The sequence below is a fragment of the Pithys albifrons genome, chromosome 13, assembly GCF_047495875.1.
Source record: "Pithys albifrons albifrons isolate INPA30051 chromosome 13, PitAlb_v1, whole genome shotgun sequence".
NCBI classification, from domain to species: Eukaryota; Metazoa; Chordata; class Aves; order Passeriformes; family Thamnophilidae; genus Pithys; species Pithys albifrons.
In genome coordinates, this window is record NC_092470.1 from 19983809 (window position 1) to 20005135 (window position 21327).

Below are 21327 nucleotides of genomic sequence, written 5' to 3' on the forward strand. Positions count from 1 at the left end.
AGGTGCCTCCACCTTCATGGCAGCAGGTGGGGTGCTGGTGTGGAAGGGAAGAGCCTTCTGCTCTAGAGAGGCTGTGACTCTGTAGGTCTGGGGTGAGCAGAGCCCTCAATGTCCACGAGGTTGTCATGGGCCAGCAGCCAGCCCAGCTCCACTGCCCTTCCCCAAAAACAGTGTCACCAGGGCAATGACTCACCTTACTCCTGGAGTTCTGGGTCACAAATCTTATCTCTTACCTCTTGATACACTTTCAGAGCATGACATTTATGGTCCAGTCTGCTCTAGAGTGACAGAAAGGACAAAGTGCATTTGGCAGCTGCAGGTTTTGTGTTTGGTGGGAAGTCAGAGACAGGGGACCTGCACTGGTCACCTGCCTCAAAGGGTGACACCTGGAGGTGCCAATGGCCCCTGGATGGCAGCTGGAAGTGGTGATGCCACTGCTTGTGCAGCCCTGGTCTGCCTCAGCATCACCCTTGTGGCTTGTCACAGGGAAAAACTAAGGCAAAAAAAGTAAAAACAAGTTGGTGGAAACCATCCTTATGGCCTTCCTTATGCCATTTCCACTCTCTGAACCTGCCCCTTCTTCTGAAGGATCAATGAATAAATGGGAAGGGATCCCTCTGAACCCGGATCTGTGCAGTCCCCTGGTGCTGGCTGCAAAGCAGTGCCACTCCTTCCCTGTTATCTCCACCATCAAACACCACCCCACGAGGGTCACTTGGTGCTTTCAGGCAGAAAATACCAAATTTCATTACTTTTGCTGCTGCAAGTGTGAACCTGTTCCATGTGGCTCTTAAGTGGAGATTTTGAAACAACAACACAAACCCAAACTGGCAGCTGAGAGCAGAGGTGCCAGCACAACTGGTGACCACAACAGAAAGGACCCTGTCACGGGATTAACTCCTGGTGCCATGGGCTGATCTTTCCACAGGGAGGTTTGCAGGAGGGCTCAGACCTTCCCTTGGCTCTGCACAGCCTCGTGGTCACCAGGCAGAGCTTCCCACCTTTTATCTGATGGTGCTGCCCTGTACTTTGCTGCTGGAGACACCAGGGGTTTATTATTTTAATGAAGCTGCTCAGGTTTGCCCCAGGGCAGCTTTGGAGCCAGCCCTGCCCCTGTAATTGGGGTCTGGGTGCTTTGGGAGGGGTTTGGGCTGTGAGGGTGTCTGAGCAGTGCCTGGAGCTCCCTCACATCATGCTGGAGACCTCAGCTGACCTGGGGTGCAGTTCTGCTCCCCCTGGGCAGGCTCAGTGGAGCTTCCTCCGGGCCAGGCAGGTGACACCACCTGGGATGTCACTGTACCCCCCCATGTCCCATCAGAGCCCCAGGGGTGCCTTGTCCCTGCCAGGAGAGCACCCTGGGGCAGGCAGGGAGCTGCCACACACGTGCTGCCTGTCCAGAACATGCCCCAGTGGGCCTGGGAGAGGCGGGAGGCTGATGGGCAGGATGGGATGGGGGACAGGAAAGGAGCATCTAATCACTGCAGCATGAAGCTCCCCCACATCCTGCCCCCAGATAAGGGACTGAGACTTTGGGGAGCAGGGTCTGCTGCCAGGCAGGAAGGAAGGAAAGAGGGAGGATGGAAAGAACGGGGTGGGTTCCAAGAGAGAGATGGGAAAGGAAGGGATGTCTTCAGCAGGGGAGAGGAGGAGCTGGGAGATAGGAGTGTTTGGAGTGGGGTGGCCTCAGGGCAGTGGAGATAACCCAGCCTCTGACTCCAAGGAATGGCAGAGGAAACAGGACCCACGGAGGGGGTGGCTGGGTGGAGAGGCCCCAAAGCATCCTCACTGAGGTGGCCTCAAATCCATGTTCATTGTCCTGGAAATTCCCATGGAAAGCCCTGGCCAGGTGCCTCCATGCCATCCTTTGGCCGTGGGACAAGCAGTGTGTGGGGTGACCCTCACACCCCAAATCCATCTCCTGGGGGAGGCAGGGGGAGCAGGGTGCACCCCAAACCCAGGCAGCCAGGAATGTGGGTGCAGTCCTGATCCACAGAGGGGTCACTTCCATATGAGCTGGACTGACTGCTCCTGTGGGACTGTCCCTGTCCTGGGCCTGAGGCTCACCAAAGATAATTAGTTTATTTTTAATGAGCACTGAGATTCTTGCACAATCAAATCAAAGGGCCTTTAAGATAAAGTTACTAAATTAAGAAACTGGGGCTTGTGGAGGCCTTTGGAGAGCTGACACAAACATGTGCTGAGGGGCAAAACCAGCAGAGAAATTAAAAATAACACTATTTCTATCTCTCCTTCTGCCGCTGCCGTCGGTCAGAGCAGAAATCCCAGTCTGAGCATTTCAGCTCATGCCTTGGAGCACAACAGGTTGAGGAGGGTCCTGGGCTGGGGGAGCCGGGACCAGCCCTGCCCCTGCCAGGGCACAGTGCCAGCCCTGCCCTGTCCGTGCCCGGTGCCACGGCGAGGTTCGAGCCGCGCTGCGCCACGAGCCCTTTCTTTCCCAAACATGCTGTGCTTTGAAAGGGAAAAGCTTGTTGCCAGCGAGTCTGACTGCTCGGTCCCGACAACATCCGACGGCGGCGTTATCGAGCCTGGCTGGGGCCCGGCGGGAGGCAGAGCTAAACAAGGCTGTTATCTGCGGGAAGCTGCGGTGACTGGGCAGGGGTAAAGCGCCAGGCGGCACCGGGACTGGCACCGGCACCGGCACCGGCACCGGGCGACACTGTCCGGCCTGGGAACGGCGCGGCCGCCTCGCCAACAATGGCACTCGGGGCCGCAGCCCTTTGGCTTTGCAGACCCGGGGGGTTGTTCTCAATAGCTCCCACTCCCGAGGTTTGTTTGCCGTTTTCTAGAGGAAGAAAGAGGCAGTGGCCGCGCTGTCGCCGAGCGGCTCCCGGGGAAGCGCCGCTGCAGGAAACGCCGCGGTGGTGGAGCCGGGCTGGGCGCGGGGCTGCGACCCCTCCATCCTGCCCCTGTGCCCCCCTCCCCACCTCCATCCTGCCCCTGTGCCCCCTTCCCCACCTCCATCCTGCCCCTGTGCCCCCTTGCCCAACTCAGTCCTGCCTCTGTGCCCCTTCCCTACCTCCATCCTGCCCCTGTGCCCCCTCCCCACCTCCATCCTGCCTCTGTGCCCCTTCCCTACCTCCATCCTGCCCCTGTGCCCCCCTCCCCACCCTCCCAGCCATGGCCAGACACAGCCCACCCCTCCGTGGCGATGGAGCCGGGCTGGGCACGGGGCTGTGACCTTCTATTCTGCCCCTGTGCCCCCTCCCCACCTCCATTCTGCCCCTGTGTCCCCTTCCCCACTTCCCTGCCCCCTGTGCCCCTTTCCCCACCTCCTGCCATGGCCAGCCACAGCCCACCCCAGGGGCACTTTGGGCAGCAGCTGCTGAGCTTCCAGCCAGGTGTCCTCAGGTTGTGCTCAAGGAGCCCCTGGGAATCCCACAGTCCCAGGATGGTGTGGGTTGGAAGGGACCTGAGAGGTCATCTTGTTCCAACTCCCTGCCAGGGGCAGGGACACCTTCCACTAGAGCTGAAAATGTGTTTGGGGCTTGCTCAGTGCTGGGAGTGTGAGGATGGTGCTGGTGTTGGGTTTCCCGTGGGAAAGTGGGACAGGCTGGGGAGCAGCAGTCACTGCTGGCCGTGGGGGAACTCCAGTGGGCAAAGGGGAACTTCTCAGAGAAGGTGCTGGATTTCCCAAAGGGGAAATTCTCAGAGAATATGCTGGATTTCCCAAAGGAACAAGACCTGCCAGCACTGTGTAACCCCCACCTTGCAGCAGGTACAAAAGGAGACTTTGCAGCTAAAGCCCATCAAATAATCCAAGAGCAAGGAGTGACTGAGAGCACAGAGTTCTGGGTGGTTTGTGGGCTCGTGCTCTTCATCAGGGGTCTAGAAAACTGGGGTGGAAATATTTCCAAATCCCCTTGTTTCACAGGTTTAAACTTGAAAATTGATACTCAAAGTATGTGGTTTGCTGGTGTTAAAACCCCACCCAAACCCTCAGCCAGTTGCAAGTCCAAGGCATTGATTAATGCCCCAAACAAGCCTCTTGCCCATGGCCAGGAGGCAGAGAATGACCCACCTGGCCCAGCCAAGGGGTGAGTTCTCCCTGGTGGCAACAACTGGTTCAGTTTGGGCATGATTCCCTTATCAGATGAAGGGAGCTGTGTTTGCCTGCAGAGCCCAGCTGGGCTGTGGGGTGGGGAAGAGAAGGAATTTCATCCCTGCCGTGCCATGGAGGCAGCAGAGCAACCACTGGGCATGGGAAGGCAGAGCTGCCCTGCATCGTGTCCTGTGAAGAAACAGGTTGCCATGGATGAGCTTTGGTCTCATGATGCTTCACTCGAAGCAGAATGTAAGAAAGGGGAAACTACCAAATGAATCACATCCCTTTTCTAATCTTCTTCTCTCTTGGGGGTGGATTTGGGCAAGCTCCAAAGCCACAGCCTAATTTAAATCAGGAGAAAGGTGGCTGTGAAGAGCAGAGAAGCAAGAAAGCTGGGAAAAACGGACAGAAATATTTGTCCTTCCATGAATGAATATCTGTCCTGCTGGGAAATGACCACAGCTGGTGATGGAAAGCAGAGGTTTCTTCTCGACGTTAATCGCTGCCTTTTTATCTGGGATTCACGAGCCATTTCGCATGTGCTGTGGCTGGGGCTCGAGAGGAGCAAGGATTCCTGCCTTCCCCGAGTCTGCTGCCCTTCCTGGGGGATGCTGACAAATGTCTCGGGCAGATAGTGAGCAGCTTGCAGGAAGGAGCCTCTTCAAAGTCTCCTCTCCCTTATCTCCCCGCGGGAGTTGTTTTGACAGCGGCGAGTTAGAGACAGGAGCCCTCGCTGGGATGAAGTCAAGATTGCACGAAACAAAACAAAGGCAGGAGGCTGCAGAGGCAGCCCGGGCTGTAACTCTGGTGTGCACTGGGCAGCTGGAGACTCTGTGGTTGCTGCTGGGCCAGGGGAGCCCAGCCAGTCTAAATAGTGCTGGAGGTAACACCAAAGGTCACTCCTGGTGCAGCTCAGCAGTTGAGAACTGCCAGCACTCAGATTCCTCTTTCAGCTGGGAACAGGCTCCCAGGCTTGGGGTGGGCTCTGTGATGGGGACAACAGCAGCCCCTCCTTTCCCTTGCTCTGGTTCCTTGGTGAGCAACTCAGGGATCTTGGCTGGTTCCTTAGGAAATGGCTCAGGGTTCTCCCCTGATTCTTCATTTCAGGGCTTAGGGATCTCTCCTGGTTCCTCAGTGAAAAGCTCAGGAATCTCAGCTGGTTCCTTGGGAAGTGTCTCAGGGATCTCACCTGGTTCTTCAGTGCAGGGCTCAGGGATCTTCCTTGATTCCTCAGTGAATGTCTCAGGGATCTTCCTTGATTCCTCAGTGAATGTCTCAGGGATCTCTCCTGGTTCCCCAGTGAATTTCTCAGGGATCTCCCCTGGTTCCTCAGTGAATGTCTCAGGGATCTCTCCTGGTTCCTCAGTGAGTGTCTCAGGGATCTCTCCTGGTTCCCCAGTGAATTTCTCAGGGATCTCTCCTGGTTCCTCAGTGAGTGTCTCAGGGATCTCTCCTGGTTCCTCAGTGAGTGTCTCAGGGGTCTCCCCTGGTTCCCCAGTGAATTTCTCAGGGATCTCCCCTGGTTCCTCAGTGAATGTCTCAGGGGTCTCCCCTGGTTCCCCAGTGAATTTCTCAGGGATCTCCCCTGGTTCCTCAGTGAATTTCTCAGGGGTCTCCTCTGGTTCCCCAGTGAATGTCTCAGGGATCTCCCCTGTTTCCCCAGTGAATGTCTCAGGGGTCTCCTCTGGTTCCCCAGTGAATGTCTCAGGGATCTCCCCTGGTTCCTCACTCCCCACTTGCAGCCCTGTGTTTCCCAGCCCTGTGCCTGTCCCTGGCTCTCCTCTCTGCACTGTTGCTCTCACTCAGAGGTCTCACCTGGCTTCTTTCTCCCTCTCCTGTGCCCTGTCCCTGACCCTCCAACTGTCATTCCTGTCAGTCTGGCCCCGTGTTTGGAGCTGCTGGGGCAGAGGGGGCTGTGCCTGCACCAGCTGCTGGGGGCTCACCCATGGGTGCTGTGCCCTGGGGCTGCTCAGCCCCTCCTGCAGCTGTGGAGGTGCCCCCTGACCATCCTCTGGCTTCCCACTCAAACCTGCTGACCAAAGCCATGCCTGGGAGCAAAGCCAGCACAGGCCAGGCCTAAAGACATCCAGGTGGGATAAATGGTCACCAAAAGAAGTCTGCTCTGCTGGCTCTGCTGCATCCCCCCACCCTCTGCCACCCCAACAAGAACATGAAATGTCCCCTGGCACCTTCTGGACCCGTGTCAGGAGCAGTGGGACCCCATCTGGATTTGCTGTGCTGACCTGGCCCTACCCCAATGTCCCTCTGTCCAGTCATTTCCATTTATTGGTGCAGTTAAAAATGAAAGCTGTGCCTCTCTTTTTAAAGCTTTTGGCAATCCTTTTAGCCCCTGGAGCTGTGTAATCACAGCTCAATGACACAGAGAGATAAGCTGAGTATGTAGGAACACAGACAGGGGCTGGGATGTGGCCCAGAGTCCTGTACCCTCTCTCTGACAGTAGCCAGCAGGAAATGAATGAGGAATTTTTGCAAAAATGGCTGGAAAGATGATAAGCCTCTCTCCCCAGATGCTGCTTCATGGACTATTTCACTGAAGGTCCTTTGTAATGGTGAAAAAAACCAAGTTTCCAAATTCCATGTCATTTTTCACTTGGTTCCAGAATCACAGAATCAGAGATTCCTGGAATGGTTTGGGTTGGAAAGGATCTTAAATCTCATCTCATTCCATCCCCTGCCCTGGGCAGGGACACCTCCCACCAGCCCAGGGTGCTCCAAGCCCTGTCCAACCTGGCCTGGGACACTCCAGGGCTGGGGCAGCCGCAGCTTCTCTGGGCAATGTCAGCTGATGGTGCTGAGTGAGTTGTTCCTGCTGGACTGGCTCATACCTGCTCATGGTTCCACACACAGTCCCACTTGGATGCAGTTACAGACACAGCTCTTCCTCACACCCAATTGGCTCAGCCTGAGGAATTCTCCAAAGAGTGTGATCTCTCCATTCCTCAGTAAGAGCTACACCCTGCAGGGCTCTGGACCCCCCATCTCAGAGCCACCCAAGGGTGGTGGGATGGGCTGAGGAGCACCCAGACCTTGGGATCTGATGCCTCTGAGTGACTTCCAGCCACCAGCACCATCAGCCACCCGAGTGTGCAAACCCAAGGCTTGCACTGGCAGAGGGACAGGCTGCTCAGGTTTTGGCCACTTCCCAGCAGGGCTGGAGCCTCCTTGATGCCTCTAAAAATAAGGAATTATTATTTAAGGGACCCTCTGCATTAGTGTTCCCATGGCAATGAGTGATTTGGTCTCTGCTGGGGCCAGATTGAACATTATTGTCCCATATTCCTCCAAACAACTTTCTGTGATGGTGCAGCTCCTTAAAGGCTGAGCAGATGGTCTGAAGTGAATTCTCCTCAGAGCTGGGTGTGCTGGCAAGGTGCCACCTGCTGATATCAGTGCTGGGTATGGGCAGACTACTGAATTTCTCTGTTTAAAACCAAGGACATGTTTGTTAATTGTCTGTCCCAAGCCTGGCTAATTAATGGCACGTGGATCCCCCCTGGTGTGCAGGGGCTGTTGGTGAATCCCTCCTGCCACACTTCCCAAGTCCAAGCTGCAATCACAGGCTGGAATGGAGGCTGCTCCATAGCCCAGAAAATGTGCTGGGTGGAAATAAACCATTTGTGCATCAGGCTGAATTAAAACCAAATGCTTGAACTTCTAATTAAAATTTTTCTTTGAGTCGGGGAAAGGAAAATCTTAATTACCACCAAAAAGCTCCTTTTTTCTTGCTTTTTTTCTTCTTTCTTTCTTTCTTTCTTTCTTTCTTTCTTTCTTTCTTTCTTTCTTTCTTTCTTTCTTTCTTTCTTTCTTTCTTTCTTTCTTTCTTTCTTTCTTTCTTTCTTTCTTTCTTTCTTTCTTCTTCTTTCTTTCTTTCTTTCTTTCTTTCTTTCTTCCTTCCTTCCTTCCTTCCTTCCTTCCTTCCTTCCTTCCTTCCTTCCTTCCTTCCTTCCTTCCTTCCTTCCTTCCTTCCTTCCTTCCTTCCTTCCTTCCTTCCTTCCTTCCTTCCTTCCTTCCTTCCCCCCTTCCTTCCCCCCTTCCTTCCCCCCTTCCTTCCCCCCTTCCTTCCCCCCTTCCTTCCCCCCTTCCTTTCCCCCTTCCTTTCCCCCTTCCTTTCCCCCTTCCTTCCCCCCTTCCTTCCCTCCTTCCTTCCCTCCTTTCTCTCTTTCTTTCTCTCTTTTCTCTCTTTCTTCTTTCTTTCCCCCCCCCTTTTTTCGTGCTGTTGTTCATGATTTATCTGTGGCCAATAATTCTGGGGACATCCCTCCTGCCCAGGCAGTCCCAGGTTGGCTTTCCAGGCTACCTGCCCACGTGGTCCTGCCTGGCTCTGCTTTCAGAGTTTACTGCAAACACATGGATTGCTGCTCCACATTCCAGATGCTTTAGGAAAATAGGAAAGGGGGGGGGGAGAAAAAAGAGGGAGAATTGTGTGTGGGGTGGAGGGAAATAAAGAGAATTCAGGAGAGCTCCCATTCCTGGCAGAGCTGCTCCCTGCCATCAGCTGGGTTTGGTGTTCCTCCCTGTCTTGCACCCTGTATAATATAACCCTTTTTTTTTTTGAACTTTAACATTTGGCCTCCTTAACAAACTGTTCTTTAGTGTGGTTTGGGAAGGACAAAAGAAGAGTTTTGTTGATTTGGCATAAATTATACAGTGGGTATTTTTGGCAGAAAAGTTGGAGTTTGATGCTTTTTTGTTGGTTTGGCAAAATATACCTTGAAATCACAAAAATGTGCTTCTAATTACAGAATGTATGTTGGAGTGATGTGGGACAGTGAAGTAAGGAACCTTTCAGTATTTATATTAACTGAATCAAAAAATTAACCTCTTCCTGTTGAATGTTTACAGCTGGAACCCAGTCAAGGAATCTGAGGCTGGAGCAAGAAATGCCTAATATGTTTCTGCCTCAACAGCAAAGATAAGTAATTCATTATTCAGATTTTCAGCATTCAGCAGGCCAGTCCCTGCAATTAGGGCTCAGACTGGCTGGAGAGGAGGAATGGCAAGGACTGTGGGCCCCAAAGTTCAGCTCTGGGGAGATGTTTAATGACATTGAGACCTTGCAGGGAACAAAAGGGTGAAAATGCAACGAGAACAAGGTTTTGTTGAGGCTGAAACCTCCTCCTGCCACGTTTGTCACTGAGCATTTCGGCTCCTGGTGGAGTCAAAGAGTCAAAAGCAAAGCCCAGGTAGAGCTGAAGGCAAACACACACACAAGGTCTGCTTTGGTCCAAGACCTCAGTGCCCACTATCCTTCAGCAAGAAAAACCAGGAGATGTTTTGCCAAGGTGACAGCAGATGGTTCTCCTTGCAGCATCACCCAGGCAGCAGGATTTCCATCCCACCCATCCAGCAGCATCTCCATCCCAGCAGGATCTCCCTCCCACCCATCCCAGCAGGGTCTCCCTCCCACCCATCCAACAGGATCTCCATCCCAGCAGGATTTCCATCCCACCCATCCAGCAGGATCTTCATCCCAGCAGGATCTCCATCCCACCCATCCAGCAGGATCTCCATCCCAGCAGGATCTCCCTCCCACCCATCCCAGCAGGATCTCCATCCCACTCATCCCAGCAGCATCTCCATCCCACCCATCCAGCAGGATTTCCATCCCAGCAGGATCTCCATCCCACTCATCCCAGCAGCATCTCCATCCCACCCATCCAGCAGGATCTCCATCCCAGCAGGATCTCCCTCCCACCCATCCCAGCAGGATCTCCATCCCACTCATCCCAGCAGCATCTCCATCCCACCCATCCAGCAGGATCTCCATCCCAGCAGGATCTCCATCCCACTCATCCCAGCAGCATCTCCATCCCACCCATCCAGCAGGATCTCCATCCCAGCAGGGTCTCCATCCCACCCATCCCAGCAGCATCTCCATCCCACCCATCCCAGCAGATCTCCATCCCACCCATCCCAGCAGCATCTCCATCCCACCCATCCCAGCAGGATCTCCCTCCCACCCATCCCAGCAGGTTCTCCATCCCACCCATCCCAGCAGGATCTCCATCCCACCCATCCCAGCAGCATCTCCATCCCACCCATCCAGCAGGATCTCCATCCCACCTATCCCAGCAGGATCTCCCTCCCACCCACCCCAGCAGGGTCTCCATCCCACCCACCCCAGCAGGATCTCCCTCCCACCCACCCCAGCAGGATCTCCATCCCACCCATCCCAGCAGGGTCTCCATCCCACCCATCCCAGCAGGATCTCCCTCCCACCCATCCCAGCAGGATCTCCCTCCCACCCACCCCAGCAGGATCTCCCTCCCACCCACCCCAGCAGGATCTCCATCCCACCCATCCCAGCAGGATCTCCCTCCCACCCATCCCAGCAGGGTCTCCATTCCACCCATCCAGCAGGATCTCCATCCCAGCAGGATCTCCATCCCACCCATCCCAGCAGCATCTCCATCCCACCCATCCCAGCAGGGTCTCCATCCCACCCATCCCAGCAGGATCTCCATCCCAGCAGGATCTCCATCCCACTCATCCCAGCAGGATCTCCATCCCAGCAGGATCTCCATCCCACCCATCCCTCTGTGCCCTCCCAGGCAGGACCAAGCGCTGCCTCTGCCTCTAAGATCGCTCCATGAGCAGCCAATGACCCTCATTAACATCCTCGCTAATGCTTTGCCCCAGGAGCTTCCTGTGCGTGGCTCTCCCAACACGCCCTTCTTGTTCTTGTTCAGGGATGCTCCTTCTGGAATCACCATTAAATCGCAGCTCCTGTAATTGCTCCGAAGGGTTGCAAAGCCAACTTAACCCTCGTGTGGACCGTGAGCACTGCAGAGCATTCCCAGGGCTTTGGAGCTGAGTGCCCTCTTTATACAGCACGAAAAACTTTGCTGGGAGCTTTTTTTATTTTATTTTTTTATGGATATGTATTTCCCCTGAAGGGCTTTTTATTAAGCACCGAGTGCAAGAACAACTCGCTAATTTAGTGCACCCCAGACAGCTCTGGAGGAGATTGCAAAGCTTTGCTTGACAAAACAGGCACCAAACATGTCAACATTTGGGAATGTTACAGAGAGACCATTATGGTCCAAAAGCAGGAGTAGGAAACTGCCTCTCCCTGCGGTGAATGGGCAGCAAAAAGCACAAACAATGAGCGTGAAACCCTCTCAGGCTCTGGAGGAGCAGCCCCAGCCTGAGCACATCCTATCAGCTCTCACGTCATTAAAGGCAGAGAGGAATAAACGCTTTCCCCTTCCCGTTTCTTTGGGAATGGTTGCACAATTCCTGTGGCAAATCTGCTGGTTGCTAAGATAATAGGATGGTGTTTGGAACAAGGGGGGGAAGCAGCCTTTTTATTGCTGCATATAATGGCTTTTCCTGTTTCTTTGTCATTATACTTATGCTTTTTCTTTTCTTCTTTTTCCCCCCTCACGTTTCTCAGCCCTTCTGAGGGACATCAAGGAAAGACTCAGTTTTTGAAGGTACTTGCTGGCAGTAAGAGTAGGAGCCCATGGAAAATCAGAAGCTTTGCAGGTAAATTATTACTACTCTGGAAAATGTGTCCCCTCTGAACTCTCAGAAGTTGGTGACAGTGGTCATTCTGTTATCATTGTCCTTAAAAAAAAAAAGGAATACCATAAGGAACTGTGTGGCTCAGACATGCCAGTTTTCCCATGGTGTTCCTTGGTGATGGTTCAGCTGGAGAGAGGGTGGATTGTCCCAAAATCCCATGGTTTTCCATTCTCAGACAGGGAATGGCATCTCTCTGGGCCCCTCTTCTCTGCTTACAATAAAAATGGAGATAAGGAGATTACAGGATACTGAAAGGACTTGGGGAGCTGCTGTTTCAACGTGCCCTGTATGGGGCAGGGACTATTTATCCCTAATAATTATCCATACCCTTCTAAAGTCTCAGCTCCCTTTATGGTTCTTCCTGTATATTCTTAATTTTTTCTCAAATTAATACAAGGAACAGTCTCGATGGGGAGGCAAAAGAATGAAATGGAGAATGGGGAGCAGAGGCTTTGGAGGAGCCCTTTGCTCAGGTTGAGCTCCACTCCCTGTGCCAGGTTTTGGATCGAATTCCCCTGAGTGTGAGCGATGGATGGCGACTCTCCGAGCTCCTTGTGCAGGAGGGGCCCCTCAGTTTGCCACTGATTTCCCCACTTGGGGTGATTTCTCACCGAGATCCAAAGAGGAAAAAGGGATACGTTTCCCATTCTTTGAAGAGGGACTTTTAACTTCCTTGGATAAAATAACGGGTAAAACAATGTTCGGGAAAACTTCCAGGGGGCTCGTTTGGGCTTTACAAAGGAACCCTCGGCATTTGCATCCTGATGGGAAGATAAGATAATTCCCCAGCACTGTTTAGTTCTGACGTGTGGTGTAAACAGCCACCCTCTCCTCATCTCCTGAGAATGCAGAGCTGTTTGGGAAAGGGTGGCAGTGACAATCCGAGTGGCTGGAATGAACTCCCCATTCCCCGGGAGAGCAGGGCCCGTGTCCCGTGTCCCCACCGCAGCTGGAGGGAGGGCTGGCAGTAGGGCCCTGCGTCTCAAGGTTGCTATTCATGTCCTCAGGGCCATTTGCTGAGGTCTGTGCATGATTCCAGCCTTTTAAAGTAACCCAGACTTTAATTATATGAGCAGTCATGGCCAGGAGAGCTTTTCTTGGCGTCTCTCAGCTCCTCAGAAGGTTGTGAGTGCTGAGCTGGGCTGGGATGGAGCTGGGAGGGCTCTGACACGGCGGGGTGGGGAGGAGAAGGAGCACTGAAGGAGCAGGAAGAGCCTTAGGGACATGGAGGTCAGTGCCCTGCTGGCAGGGAGCATGGCATGGAACATGGAGCATGGCATGGAACACACAGCATGGCATGGAACACAGAGCATGGCATGGAACACACAGCATGGCATGGAACATGGAGGGCAGTGCCCTGCTGGCAGAGAGCATGGCATGGAACACACAGCATGGCATGGAACACACAGCATGGCATGGAACATGGAGGGCAGTGCCCTGCTGGCAGAGAGCATGGCATGGAACACACAGCATGGCATGGAACATGGAGGGCAGTGCCCTGCTGGCAGGGAGCATGGCATGGAACACAGAGCATGGCATGGAACATGGAGGGCAGTGCTCTGCATGGCATGGAGCATGGCATGGAACACAGAGCATGGCATGAAACACAGAGCATGGCATGGAACATGGAGGGCAGTGCTCTGCATGGCATGGAGCATGGCATGGAACACAGAGCATGGCATGGAACATGGAGGGCAGTGCTCTACATGGCATGGAGTGTGGCATGGAACACAGAGCATGGCATGGAACATGGAGGGCAGTGCTCTGCATGGCATGGAGCATGGCATGGAACACAGAGCATGGCATGGAACATGGAGCCTGACATGGAACACAGAGCCCAGTGTCCTGCTGGCAGGGAGCATGGCATGGGTCACAGGAGGAGCAGGGCCAGGGCTGTGGCCTCTCCTTCCTGGTGTTGTGCCCTTTGGTGTGGGCAGAGGGTCAGAGGGGAGGTGGTGCCACTGGATTTGCCTCCCTGGGTCACCCAGCCTGGGGGGAATCGCTCCTGTCCTCTGTGTGCATCCCATCTGGGCCGTGGGTTCACAGGGACAGCCTGGTCTGGGACAGGGACAGCCACTGTCCCCCCCTCAGCTACAACTTGGACTCAGAACTTTTGCTAATAACTCATAAAGTCCCTCAGAGTGGTCCAAGGCACCGTCCTCGTGTCATGGGAGGGGCCCTGCCAGTCCCTTTGCACTGCCATGCCTGTCCCTGCCCTGCTGTGCCCAGCCCTGTGCCAGCAGAGGTTCCTGCCAGCAGGGAGGGTGCTGGGGCAGGGGCAGAGTGGGGCTCACTGAGCCAGGGGAGCATTTCCTCTGACAACAGAGGAATCAGAAGCTGCTCGTGCTTGTTCCCAGGTCATGAATTCATGGCAGGGAATACCAGCCCAGAGAAACCCTGACCCCTCAGCCAGACAATCCCAGGGTTTGCAGGTTCCCTTCAAGTCTCCTGCTCCAGCACAGCCCCTGATTTGTGGTGTTCAGCTTTTTATAGTTTTGCTTATCCCAGCATTTAAGGTACTTTCAAACTTCCACACACTTTAATTTGTTACCTTTGGAATGAGGCTCTGGGTTGAGCACATAAAAGGGGTGTTTTCCTTGGAGGTGGCAGGAACAGTTCAGTGAGGAGGAACTTGTGCCCGTGGCCACCTGCCATGCCCAGGTGGAGCAAAGCACAGCAGTTCCCATGGCACAGCAATCCCACCAAAGGGCTCCCATGGACAGGGAGCTCCTGGGATCCTCCCCAGAGCCAAACCCTTCACTGCTGGAAAGCCCAGATGTCCCAGTCCCTGGGAGCCACCAAGCTGGGAAGGGTCTCCAGCAGGGTCAGGGGAGCTCAGCCCTCAGCTGGATCTGCTCCATCAGCAGGGAGGAGGGAGCACAAAGACATTCCTGCAGGATGGATCTGGGGAAGGATCCATTTCAGAGCACATTTCATTGGGGGAATAGATGAGCTGGTGCACAAGGGGAGGGTTGATCAAAGGTCGGACTCGATGATCTTGGAGGTCTTTTTCAACCTCAGTGACTCAGTGATTTTGTGACTTCATCCAGGTCTGATCGAGGGAGAGAAAATGGTGCAGAGGAAGGTGGGAATGGGTATCCTGCACCCATCACATGGAGTTTGCAGAGAACTTTATGAACTTAATGGCTCAATTTTCCCTCTTCCTGCCTGAGCCTGTGGCAGCTCAGCCCCTGGGCCAGGGAACTGTGTCTGGATTTCCTCCTCTGCCCCTTCTCAGAGCACCTCATGATAGGAGAGTCAACCTGCCCTTTTGGAACAACAGAACTGTTGCAGAGGGATAAGTCCCAGGTGAGTTTGGGAGCCCCATTTCCCCCCCTCTGCCATGCAGTGTCCTTTGCTTCAGTGCCCCTTTTCTGGTGTCAGAGCTGGCACAGAGAGTCCAACAGAGAGAAGACCCTTTGCTGCAGGGAAATATCCAACCCTGGGCAATGCACAAAGCTCTTTGCTCAGTTCTGACCTTCTGTGGGTTCATCCCACACTCATGTACACATTTCACTGCATGGGATGCCTGAAGTGAAGCTTGGCTCCCTCTGTAGTGCAGGAATGCAGGTGATCACCTCCAGGGATTAATTAAGATCTTAGGGAGTAATTAAGGTCTTAGGCAGTGCCCACTGGAGGTGCACAAGTGACCAGGCTCAGGGTTGGGAAATGTCTGCGGGGTGGGTTGAGGAGTCTTGGCTTGGGACTCCCTGTGTGTCCTTTCTGAGTTCTGCATCATCACAGAAAAGAAAATACAAGTTCATGGTTTGTGTATTTCCCCCACTTTTTGGTTACTGTGTCATCCTCATTTTCAAGCAGATCACAGCAAACAAATACCCACATAAATCACTGATTAGAGGACAAGACAAGGTCCCTTCCAACCCTCACTGTGCTGGGATCACAAGACCTTTCAAAGCTCTCAAGGGTTATCCTACAATGCCATTTTTTCCCCCACTACACTGAAGAAAACTGCAGGTTTGAAGAAAACAACCAACTCTGAGACACTTGTGGTGATGCCACAGGGATTTGCCACCAGCAGAGAAGACAACCCAAAGCTTCCTGGACAATCTCCTGGAAGGAGGAACGTGGATTTGAAGTTGGGCTGCCTACAGGGTGGGATGGACGGGAGCTGAGGGGTGCCAGGGTGGTCCTGGGTGCCAGGGTGGTCCTGGGCTCCAGGACACCTCCAGCACCCACCCCAAGAGTCAACACGAGTCTCTCTTCCAAATTCAATCAATGCGAGCTCTTTGCAGGAGAGACCCTGCCCTGTCTGCCTTGGGATGAGCTGCACAAAAAGCCTTCCCCATGAGCACAATAAAAACAAACAAACAAGGAGAGGAACCCTTAAAGTGGGCCAGGGAGTGGTGGCTCTTCACGAATGATCTCTCACAAGATTAAGAGGTTGCCTTGAAAACGCACCTTCCTTTTAATGCCATTGAAATGCAAAGCACCCCAGGCCGAAAACCCCAATCTGAGCAGCTGTTTTTAGGAAGTCGTTGGTTTGGGAAAGTCTCAGAGGAATTCCCTCACTCTCTGTCCCATCTTAAAAGGAAAAACTGTGGGCCCAAATTCCAGTTCTGAACAAGTGCAGAGTTGGGAGTGAGGTCAAAAAAGTGACTTCCCGTTCCCTGATTCTCATTTTCCAGCTGGAAAAGAAGTAAATAAATAGAAATATTTATGAGATTACTAAACCCATGGCAATTCCTTCTGGAGAGTTTGTGGCAGATCATCCTGCAGGTCCACAAGGATTTTGGGGGAGGATTTGGATGAAGATCTTGATGAATGAGCACAGAGCAAGGACCCACTGGTGGAACTTGTCCAGTCTCAGTTCCAAGGTCTTGGGGACAGAAGCAGTTCAGCCCTGCTCATATTGGTGACAGTTTCACCCCAGCTTAGATCCAATGTTAAATCTTCATGTTTGGGCTTTAAAATGAATTCTTACTTGAGGAAGATCTGGCTCCCAAATAGTCCCAGGGACTGTTTTTTTATCCATCCCATTCTGGACCCCTTTGGCAAGTGTGAAAATAGGAAATGTTATGGATGATCTTCCAGGCACTTTGTTCCATCTATCTCAGAATGTTCCCTGGTGCTTATGGTATCATTTTGGATGAAAAGTTCTCCTTGACATTTAATGATTATCAGAATTAGTCATTAGTTCTGTTAAGGAGTTTGGCCACTGAGGCAGCAGAGCAGACCTTGGAGCCAGAGTTAGGTCAGCACTTCCCGTGTGTTTGTGGGATGGGGGTTGTGTTTGGGATGCACCTTGGGAAAATTGTGGTGTGGGAACAGCTTGAACTGAGGGAATTTATCAATCCTCACATTTTTAGGACCCTTTCAGAGAACTTGTTGACCTTATGGGAGTGTCCAAGGGCCCATCTTCCCTGAAGGACAGGAGATGCTGGGCACAGGACCAGTCTTTATGTTTGCTGAGCTGTTACAATGGGAATTTGGTTGGGAAAAATGAAATCCAGAAGGAGCCCTCACCTTCACAGGAATGCTGGAAAACTGGGTTTCCCCAGATGTTCTACAATCCCACAAGTGCTTCCTCACATGTCATTTCTCCCTTATGAATTGAGGTGTTACCATCTTGCCAACACACAGAGGAGCATCTCAGTGACCCTTCCCCTGGACTCTGCCTTGGGGAGGCCACACCTTGAGTGTTGTGTTCAGTTCTGGGCCCCTCAGGTCAGGAAAGAGATTGAGGGGCTGGAGCGGGGCCAGAGAAGAGCAACGAGGCTGGAGAAGGGACTGGATGTGGCACTGAGTGTCCTCTGAAACACCTCCAGGGACAGAGAATCCACCAGGTCTTGATCCATCCCCACTGTGATCACCAGCCCAGGGCACGGAGTGCCAGAGTGATCCCAGTGGGGTTGGATTTGATGATCTCAGAGGTTTCTTCCAACCCAACTGAGAAGAGCAAGGAGGCTGGAGAAGGGACTGGAGCACAAGTGCTGTGGGGAGAGGCTGAGGGAGCTGGGGGTGTTCAGCCTGGAGAAGAGGAGGCTCAGAGGTGACCTCAGCACTGTCTGGAACTGCCTGAAGGGAAGTTCTGGCCAGGTGGGGGTTGGTCTCTTCTCCCAGGCACTCAGCAATAGGACAAGGGGGCACAATGGGCTCAAGCTCTGCCAGGGGAAATTGAAGTTGGAGATCAGAAAGAAATTCTTTGCAGAGAGAGTGCTCAGGGATTGGAATGGGCTGCCCAGAGAGGGGGTGGATTCCCCATCCCTGGAGGTTTTTCAACTGAGCTTGGCCGTGGCACTGAGTGCCATGATCTGGTAAAGGGACTGGAGTTGGACCAAGGGTTGGACTTGATGATCTCAGAGGGCTTTTCCAGCCCAATCCATTCTGTGATTCTATGGATGTGGCACTGAGTGAGAATCCACCATGTCTTGATCCAACCCTACTGTGATCACCAGCCCAGGGCACTCTGTGCCCTGGGCTGGTGATCACAGTGGGGTTGGATCAAGGGTTGGACTTGCTGATCTCAGAGGTCTTTTCCGACCCAATCCATTCTATGATTCTGTGATTCAGCCCCCAGCTGTGCCCATCTGGCTGGCACAGCCCTGTCCTGGGCTGGTGGCTTTGGGGCTGGGCCCTGGGAACCCTCTTTCCTTGTGCTGATGGCCCTTGGTGAGCCCTGAAGCTCTGCCCACACATCCAGACCCAGCAACTCCTGCAGCCCTTCCAGGGCCCAGCAGGAGATGTGCCCACACCCAGGGGAGCATCCAGGGTGTCCCTTTGGGAATCTGGAGCTCCCTCCCCACCTCTTTCCACCGCCCCAGGCACTGCCTTTCCCCACTGAGATACCAGAGATTGGATGGATTATCTCTCAGGCTGTTTCCAGACTGCTGTTTGTTTGGAGAAATCATATGGGAGATAAGATGGTAAAATACAGATAATTAAGTTTCCTTGATAAGAGTGTAATTGTGAATTGAGATTTAAATAGCCTGCTTTGAATTCTGCCTTCCGTGCTTTGCCAAAGGAGAGTCCTGCACTGTTGACATTTACTCAACAAAAACATTTCCAGCTCTTCTTAGGGCTTTTTTTTCAGAGAAAGGAACCAGTTCAACCACTTCCCCACGAGCCCTTAGTTCTTTGCACAGCCCTGGAGCTGCACTGGTTTGATCTTTATGTTTCTGTTTCAGCAGCATTCCCAGGATGGAAGAATTCCCTGGGACAGCCTCTCCCCCTGTTCATGGACCTGTTTCTGGGGTGTTTCTTCAGGAGGGGAGTCCTGGTGGAGCAACACAGAACAAGGGGATGGGAAACCATCCCAAAAAAGCAGCTCCTGCCCCAAACCCCTTCTGTGGGCATTGCCCTGTGGGGTAGTTTTGGCTTTAGTTTTATTCAAAGTTTTTGCTGGCTCAGCCCAACACACCCTGCCAGAGCCTTAAGGTGGGCAAGGCTTTGGATCCTTTCCTGCTTATTTCTCCCCAAAAAGCATCATTGTGCCACTTGCCCACTCAGACATGGGTCACTCCACCCCATCACAGACATTGGGGGATCCTGGGGCAGGAATGTTGGTGGAATTCTTGGCCCCTTCCCTGAAATACCTTAATAGGGGGAAGAGAATTTCCTTGATAAAAAGGCCCCATTATCTCGAGCAGAGTTTTACGGTGCTATAAAGCAATTTCTGTGCTTTCAAAACTGACACATCCATTGTGAAATGGAAGTTCTTTAACAGGGTGAGAGAGACCTGAAAACACAGGTGGAACCATCCTGACGCCACCAACGATTTTGCTGATGGTCAGTTGTGCAAGCAGGAGAGAGGCAAAATTACAGCTGACTCCAAACAGCCACCTGAAAATCTCTGCCTCCCCCACAGCCCTGAGAGAGCATCGTTAGACAGGTGTTTAAATAGATTTAATGGGAATTATTGCAACTCCTTTGGAAAAAAAAATCACCATGTGAGAGCTCCAGATCTCATTGAAATTGGATCTTTAAGAGAGAGAAAGAACAGAAATTCCATGAATGCCATTAAAGGTTTGGGAACCATCCCATATGGGGAAGGGCTTTGGGCACCAGTGTGAAAACCAGAGATGGATGGACAGTTTGGAATCCTTTTCCTTTTGGGATCAGACATGGAAATCAGTTCACATTCAACAGTGACTGCCTTCCCATTCCTCTTGCATTTCCAGTGATGGATTTGAGGGTTTCCAAGTGTCCTGCACTATTGACTGGAGACTTCAATGAGCTTTAAATGACCTGGGCCAGGTGCCCCGGGCACAGCAACAGTTCCCAGGCTCTGGGGCTGCTCCTGCAGCCACTCCACAGCTCCAGCTGCCAAGCTCCCAGTGCCCTTGCCTTGCCCTGCTTATCTGAAGAGCCTGTCAGCATGTTCTCTAACGAGTGGAAACCACTCCAGGGCTGGAGCCAGACACGGAGGTGCCAGGTCCCCACTGCCCTTCTGTGCCTGGGAAAGCTGGGAGGGCACACACAGCCATGTCCCTGTCCCAGCAGCATCGCCCTGGCTGCTTCCCAGCCCTGAGCTGCTGCTTCCCAACCCTGAGCTTCTGCTTCCCAACCCTGAGCTGCTGCTTCCCAGCCCTGAGCTGCTGCTTCCCAACCCTGAGCTGCAGCTTCCCAACCCTGAGCTGCTGCTTCCCAGCCCTGAGCTGCTGCTTCCCAGTCCTGAGCTGCTGCTTCCCAGCCCTGAGCTGCTGCTTCCCAACCCTGAGCTGCAGCTTCCCAACCCTGAGCTGCTGCTTCCCAGCCCTGAGCTGCTGCTTCCCAACCCTGAGCTGCAGCTTCCCAGCCCTGAGCTGCTGCTTCCCAACCCTGAGCTGCTGCTTCCCAGTCCTGAGCTGCTGCTTCCCAACCCTGGGCTGCTGCTTCCCAACCCTGAGCTGCTGCTTCCCAACCCTGAGCTGCTGCTTCCCATCCCTGAGCTGCTGCTTCCCGGTCCTGAGCTGCTGCTTCCCATCCCTGAGCTGCTGCTTCCCAACCCTGAGCTGCTGCTTCCCAGCCCTGAGCTGCTGCTTCCCAGCCCTGAGCTGCTGCTTCCCAGTCCTGAGCTGCTGCTTCCCAGCCCTGAGCTGCTGCTTCCCAGCCCTGAGCTGCTGCTTCCCAACCCTGAGCTGCTGCTTCCCAGCCCTGAGCTGCTGCTTCCCAACCCTGGGCTGCTGCTTCCCAGTCCTGAGCTGCTGCTTCCCAACCCTGGGCTGCAGCTTCCCAACCCTGAGCTGCAGCTTCCCAGCCCTGAGCTGCTGCTTCCCAACCCTGAGCTGCTGCTTCCCAACCCTGAGCTGCTGCTTCCCAACCCTGAGCTGCTGCTTCCCATCCCTGAGCTGCTACTTCCCAGCCCTGAGCTGCTGCTTCCCAGCCCTGAGCTGCTGTTCCCCATCCCTGAGCTGCTGCTTCCCATCCCTGAGCTGCTGCTTCCCATCCCTGAGCTGCTACTTCCCAGCCCTGAGCTGCTGCTTCCCAGCCCTGAGCTGCTGCTTCCCAACCCTGAGCTGCTGCTTCCCAGCCCTGAGCTGCTGCTTCCCAGCCCTGAGCTGCTGCTTCCCAGCCCTGAGCTGCTGCTTCCCAACCCTGAGCTGCATCTTCCCAACCCTGAGCTGCTGCTTCCCAACCCTGGGCTGCTGCTTCCCAGCCCTGAGCTGCTGCTTCCCAACCCTGAGCTGCATCTTCCCAACCCTGAGCTGCTGCTTCCCAGCCCTGAGCTGCTGCTTCCCAGTCCTGAGCTGCTGCTTCCCAACCCTGAGCTGCTGCTT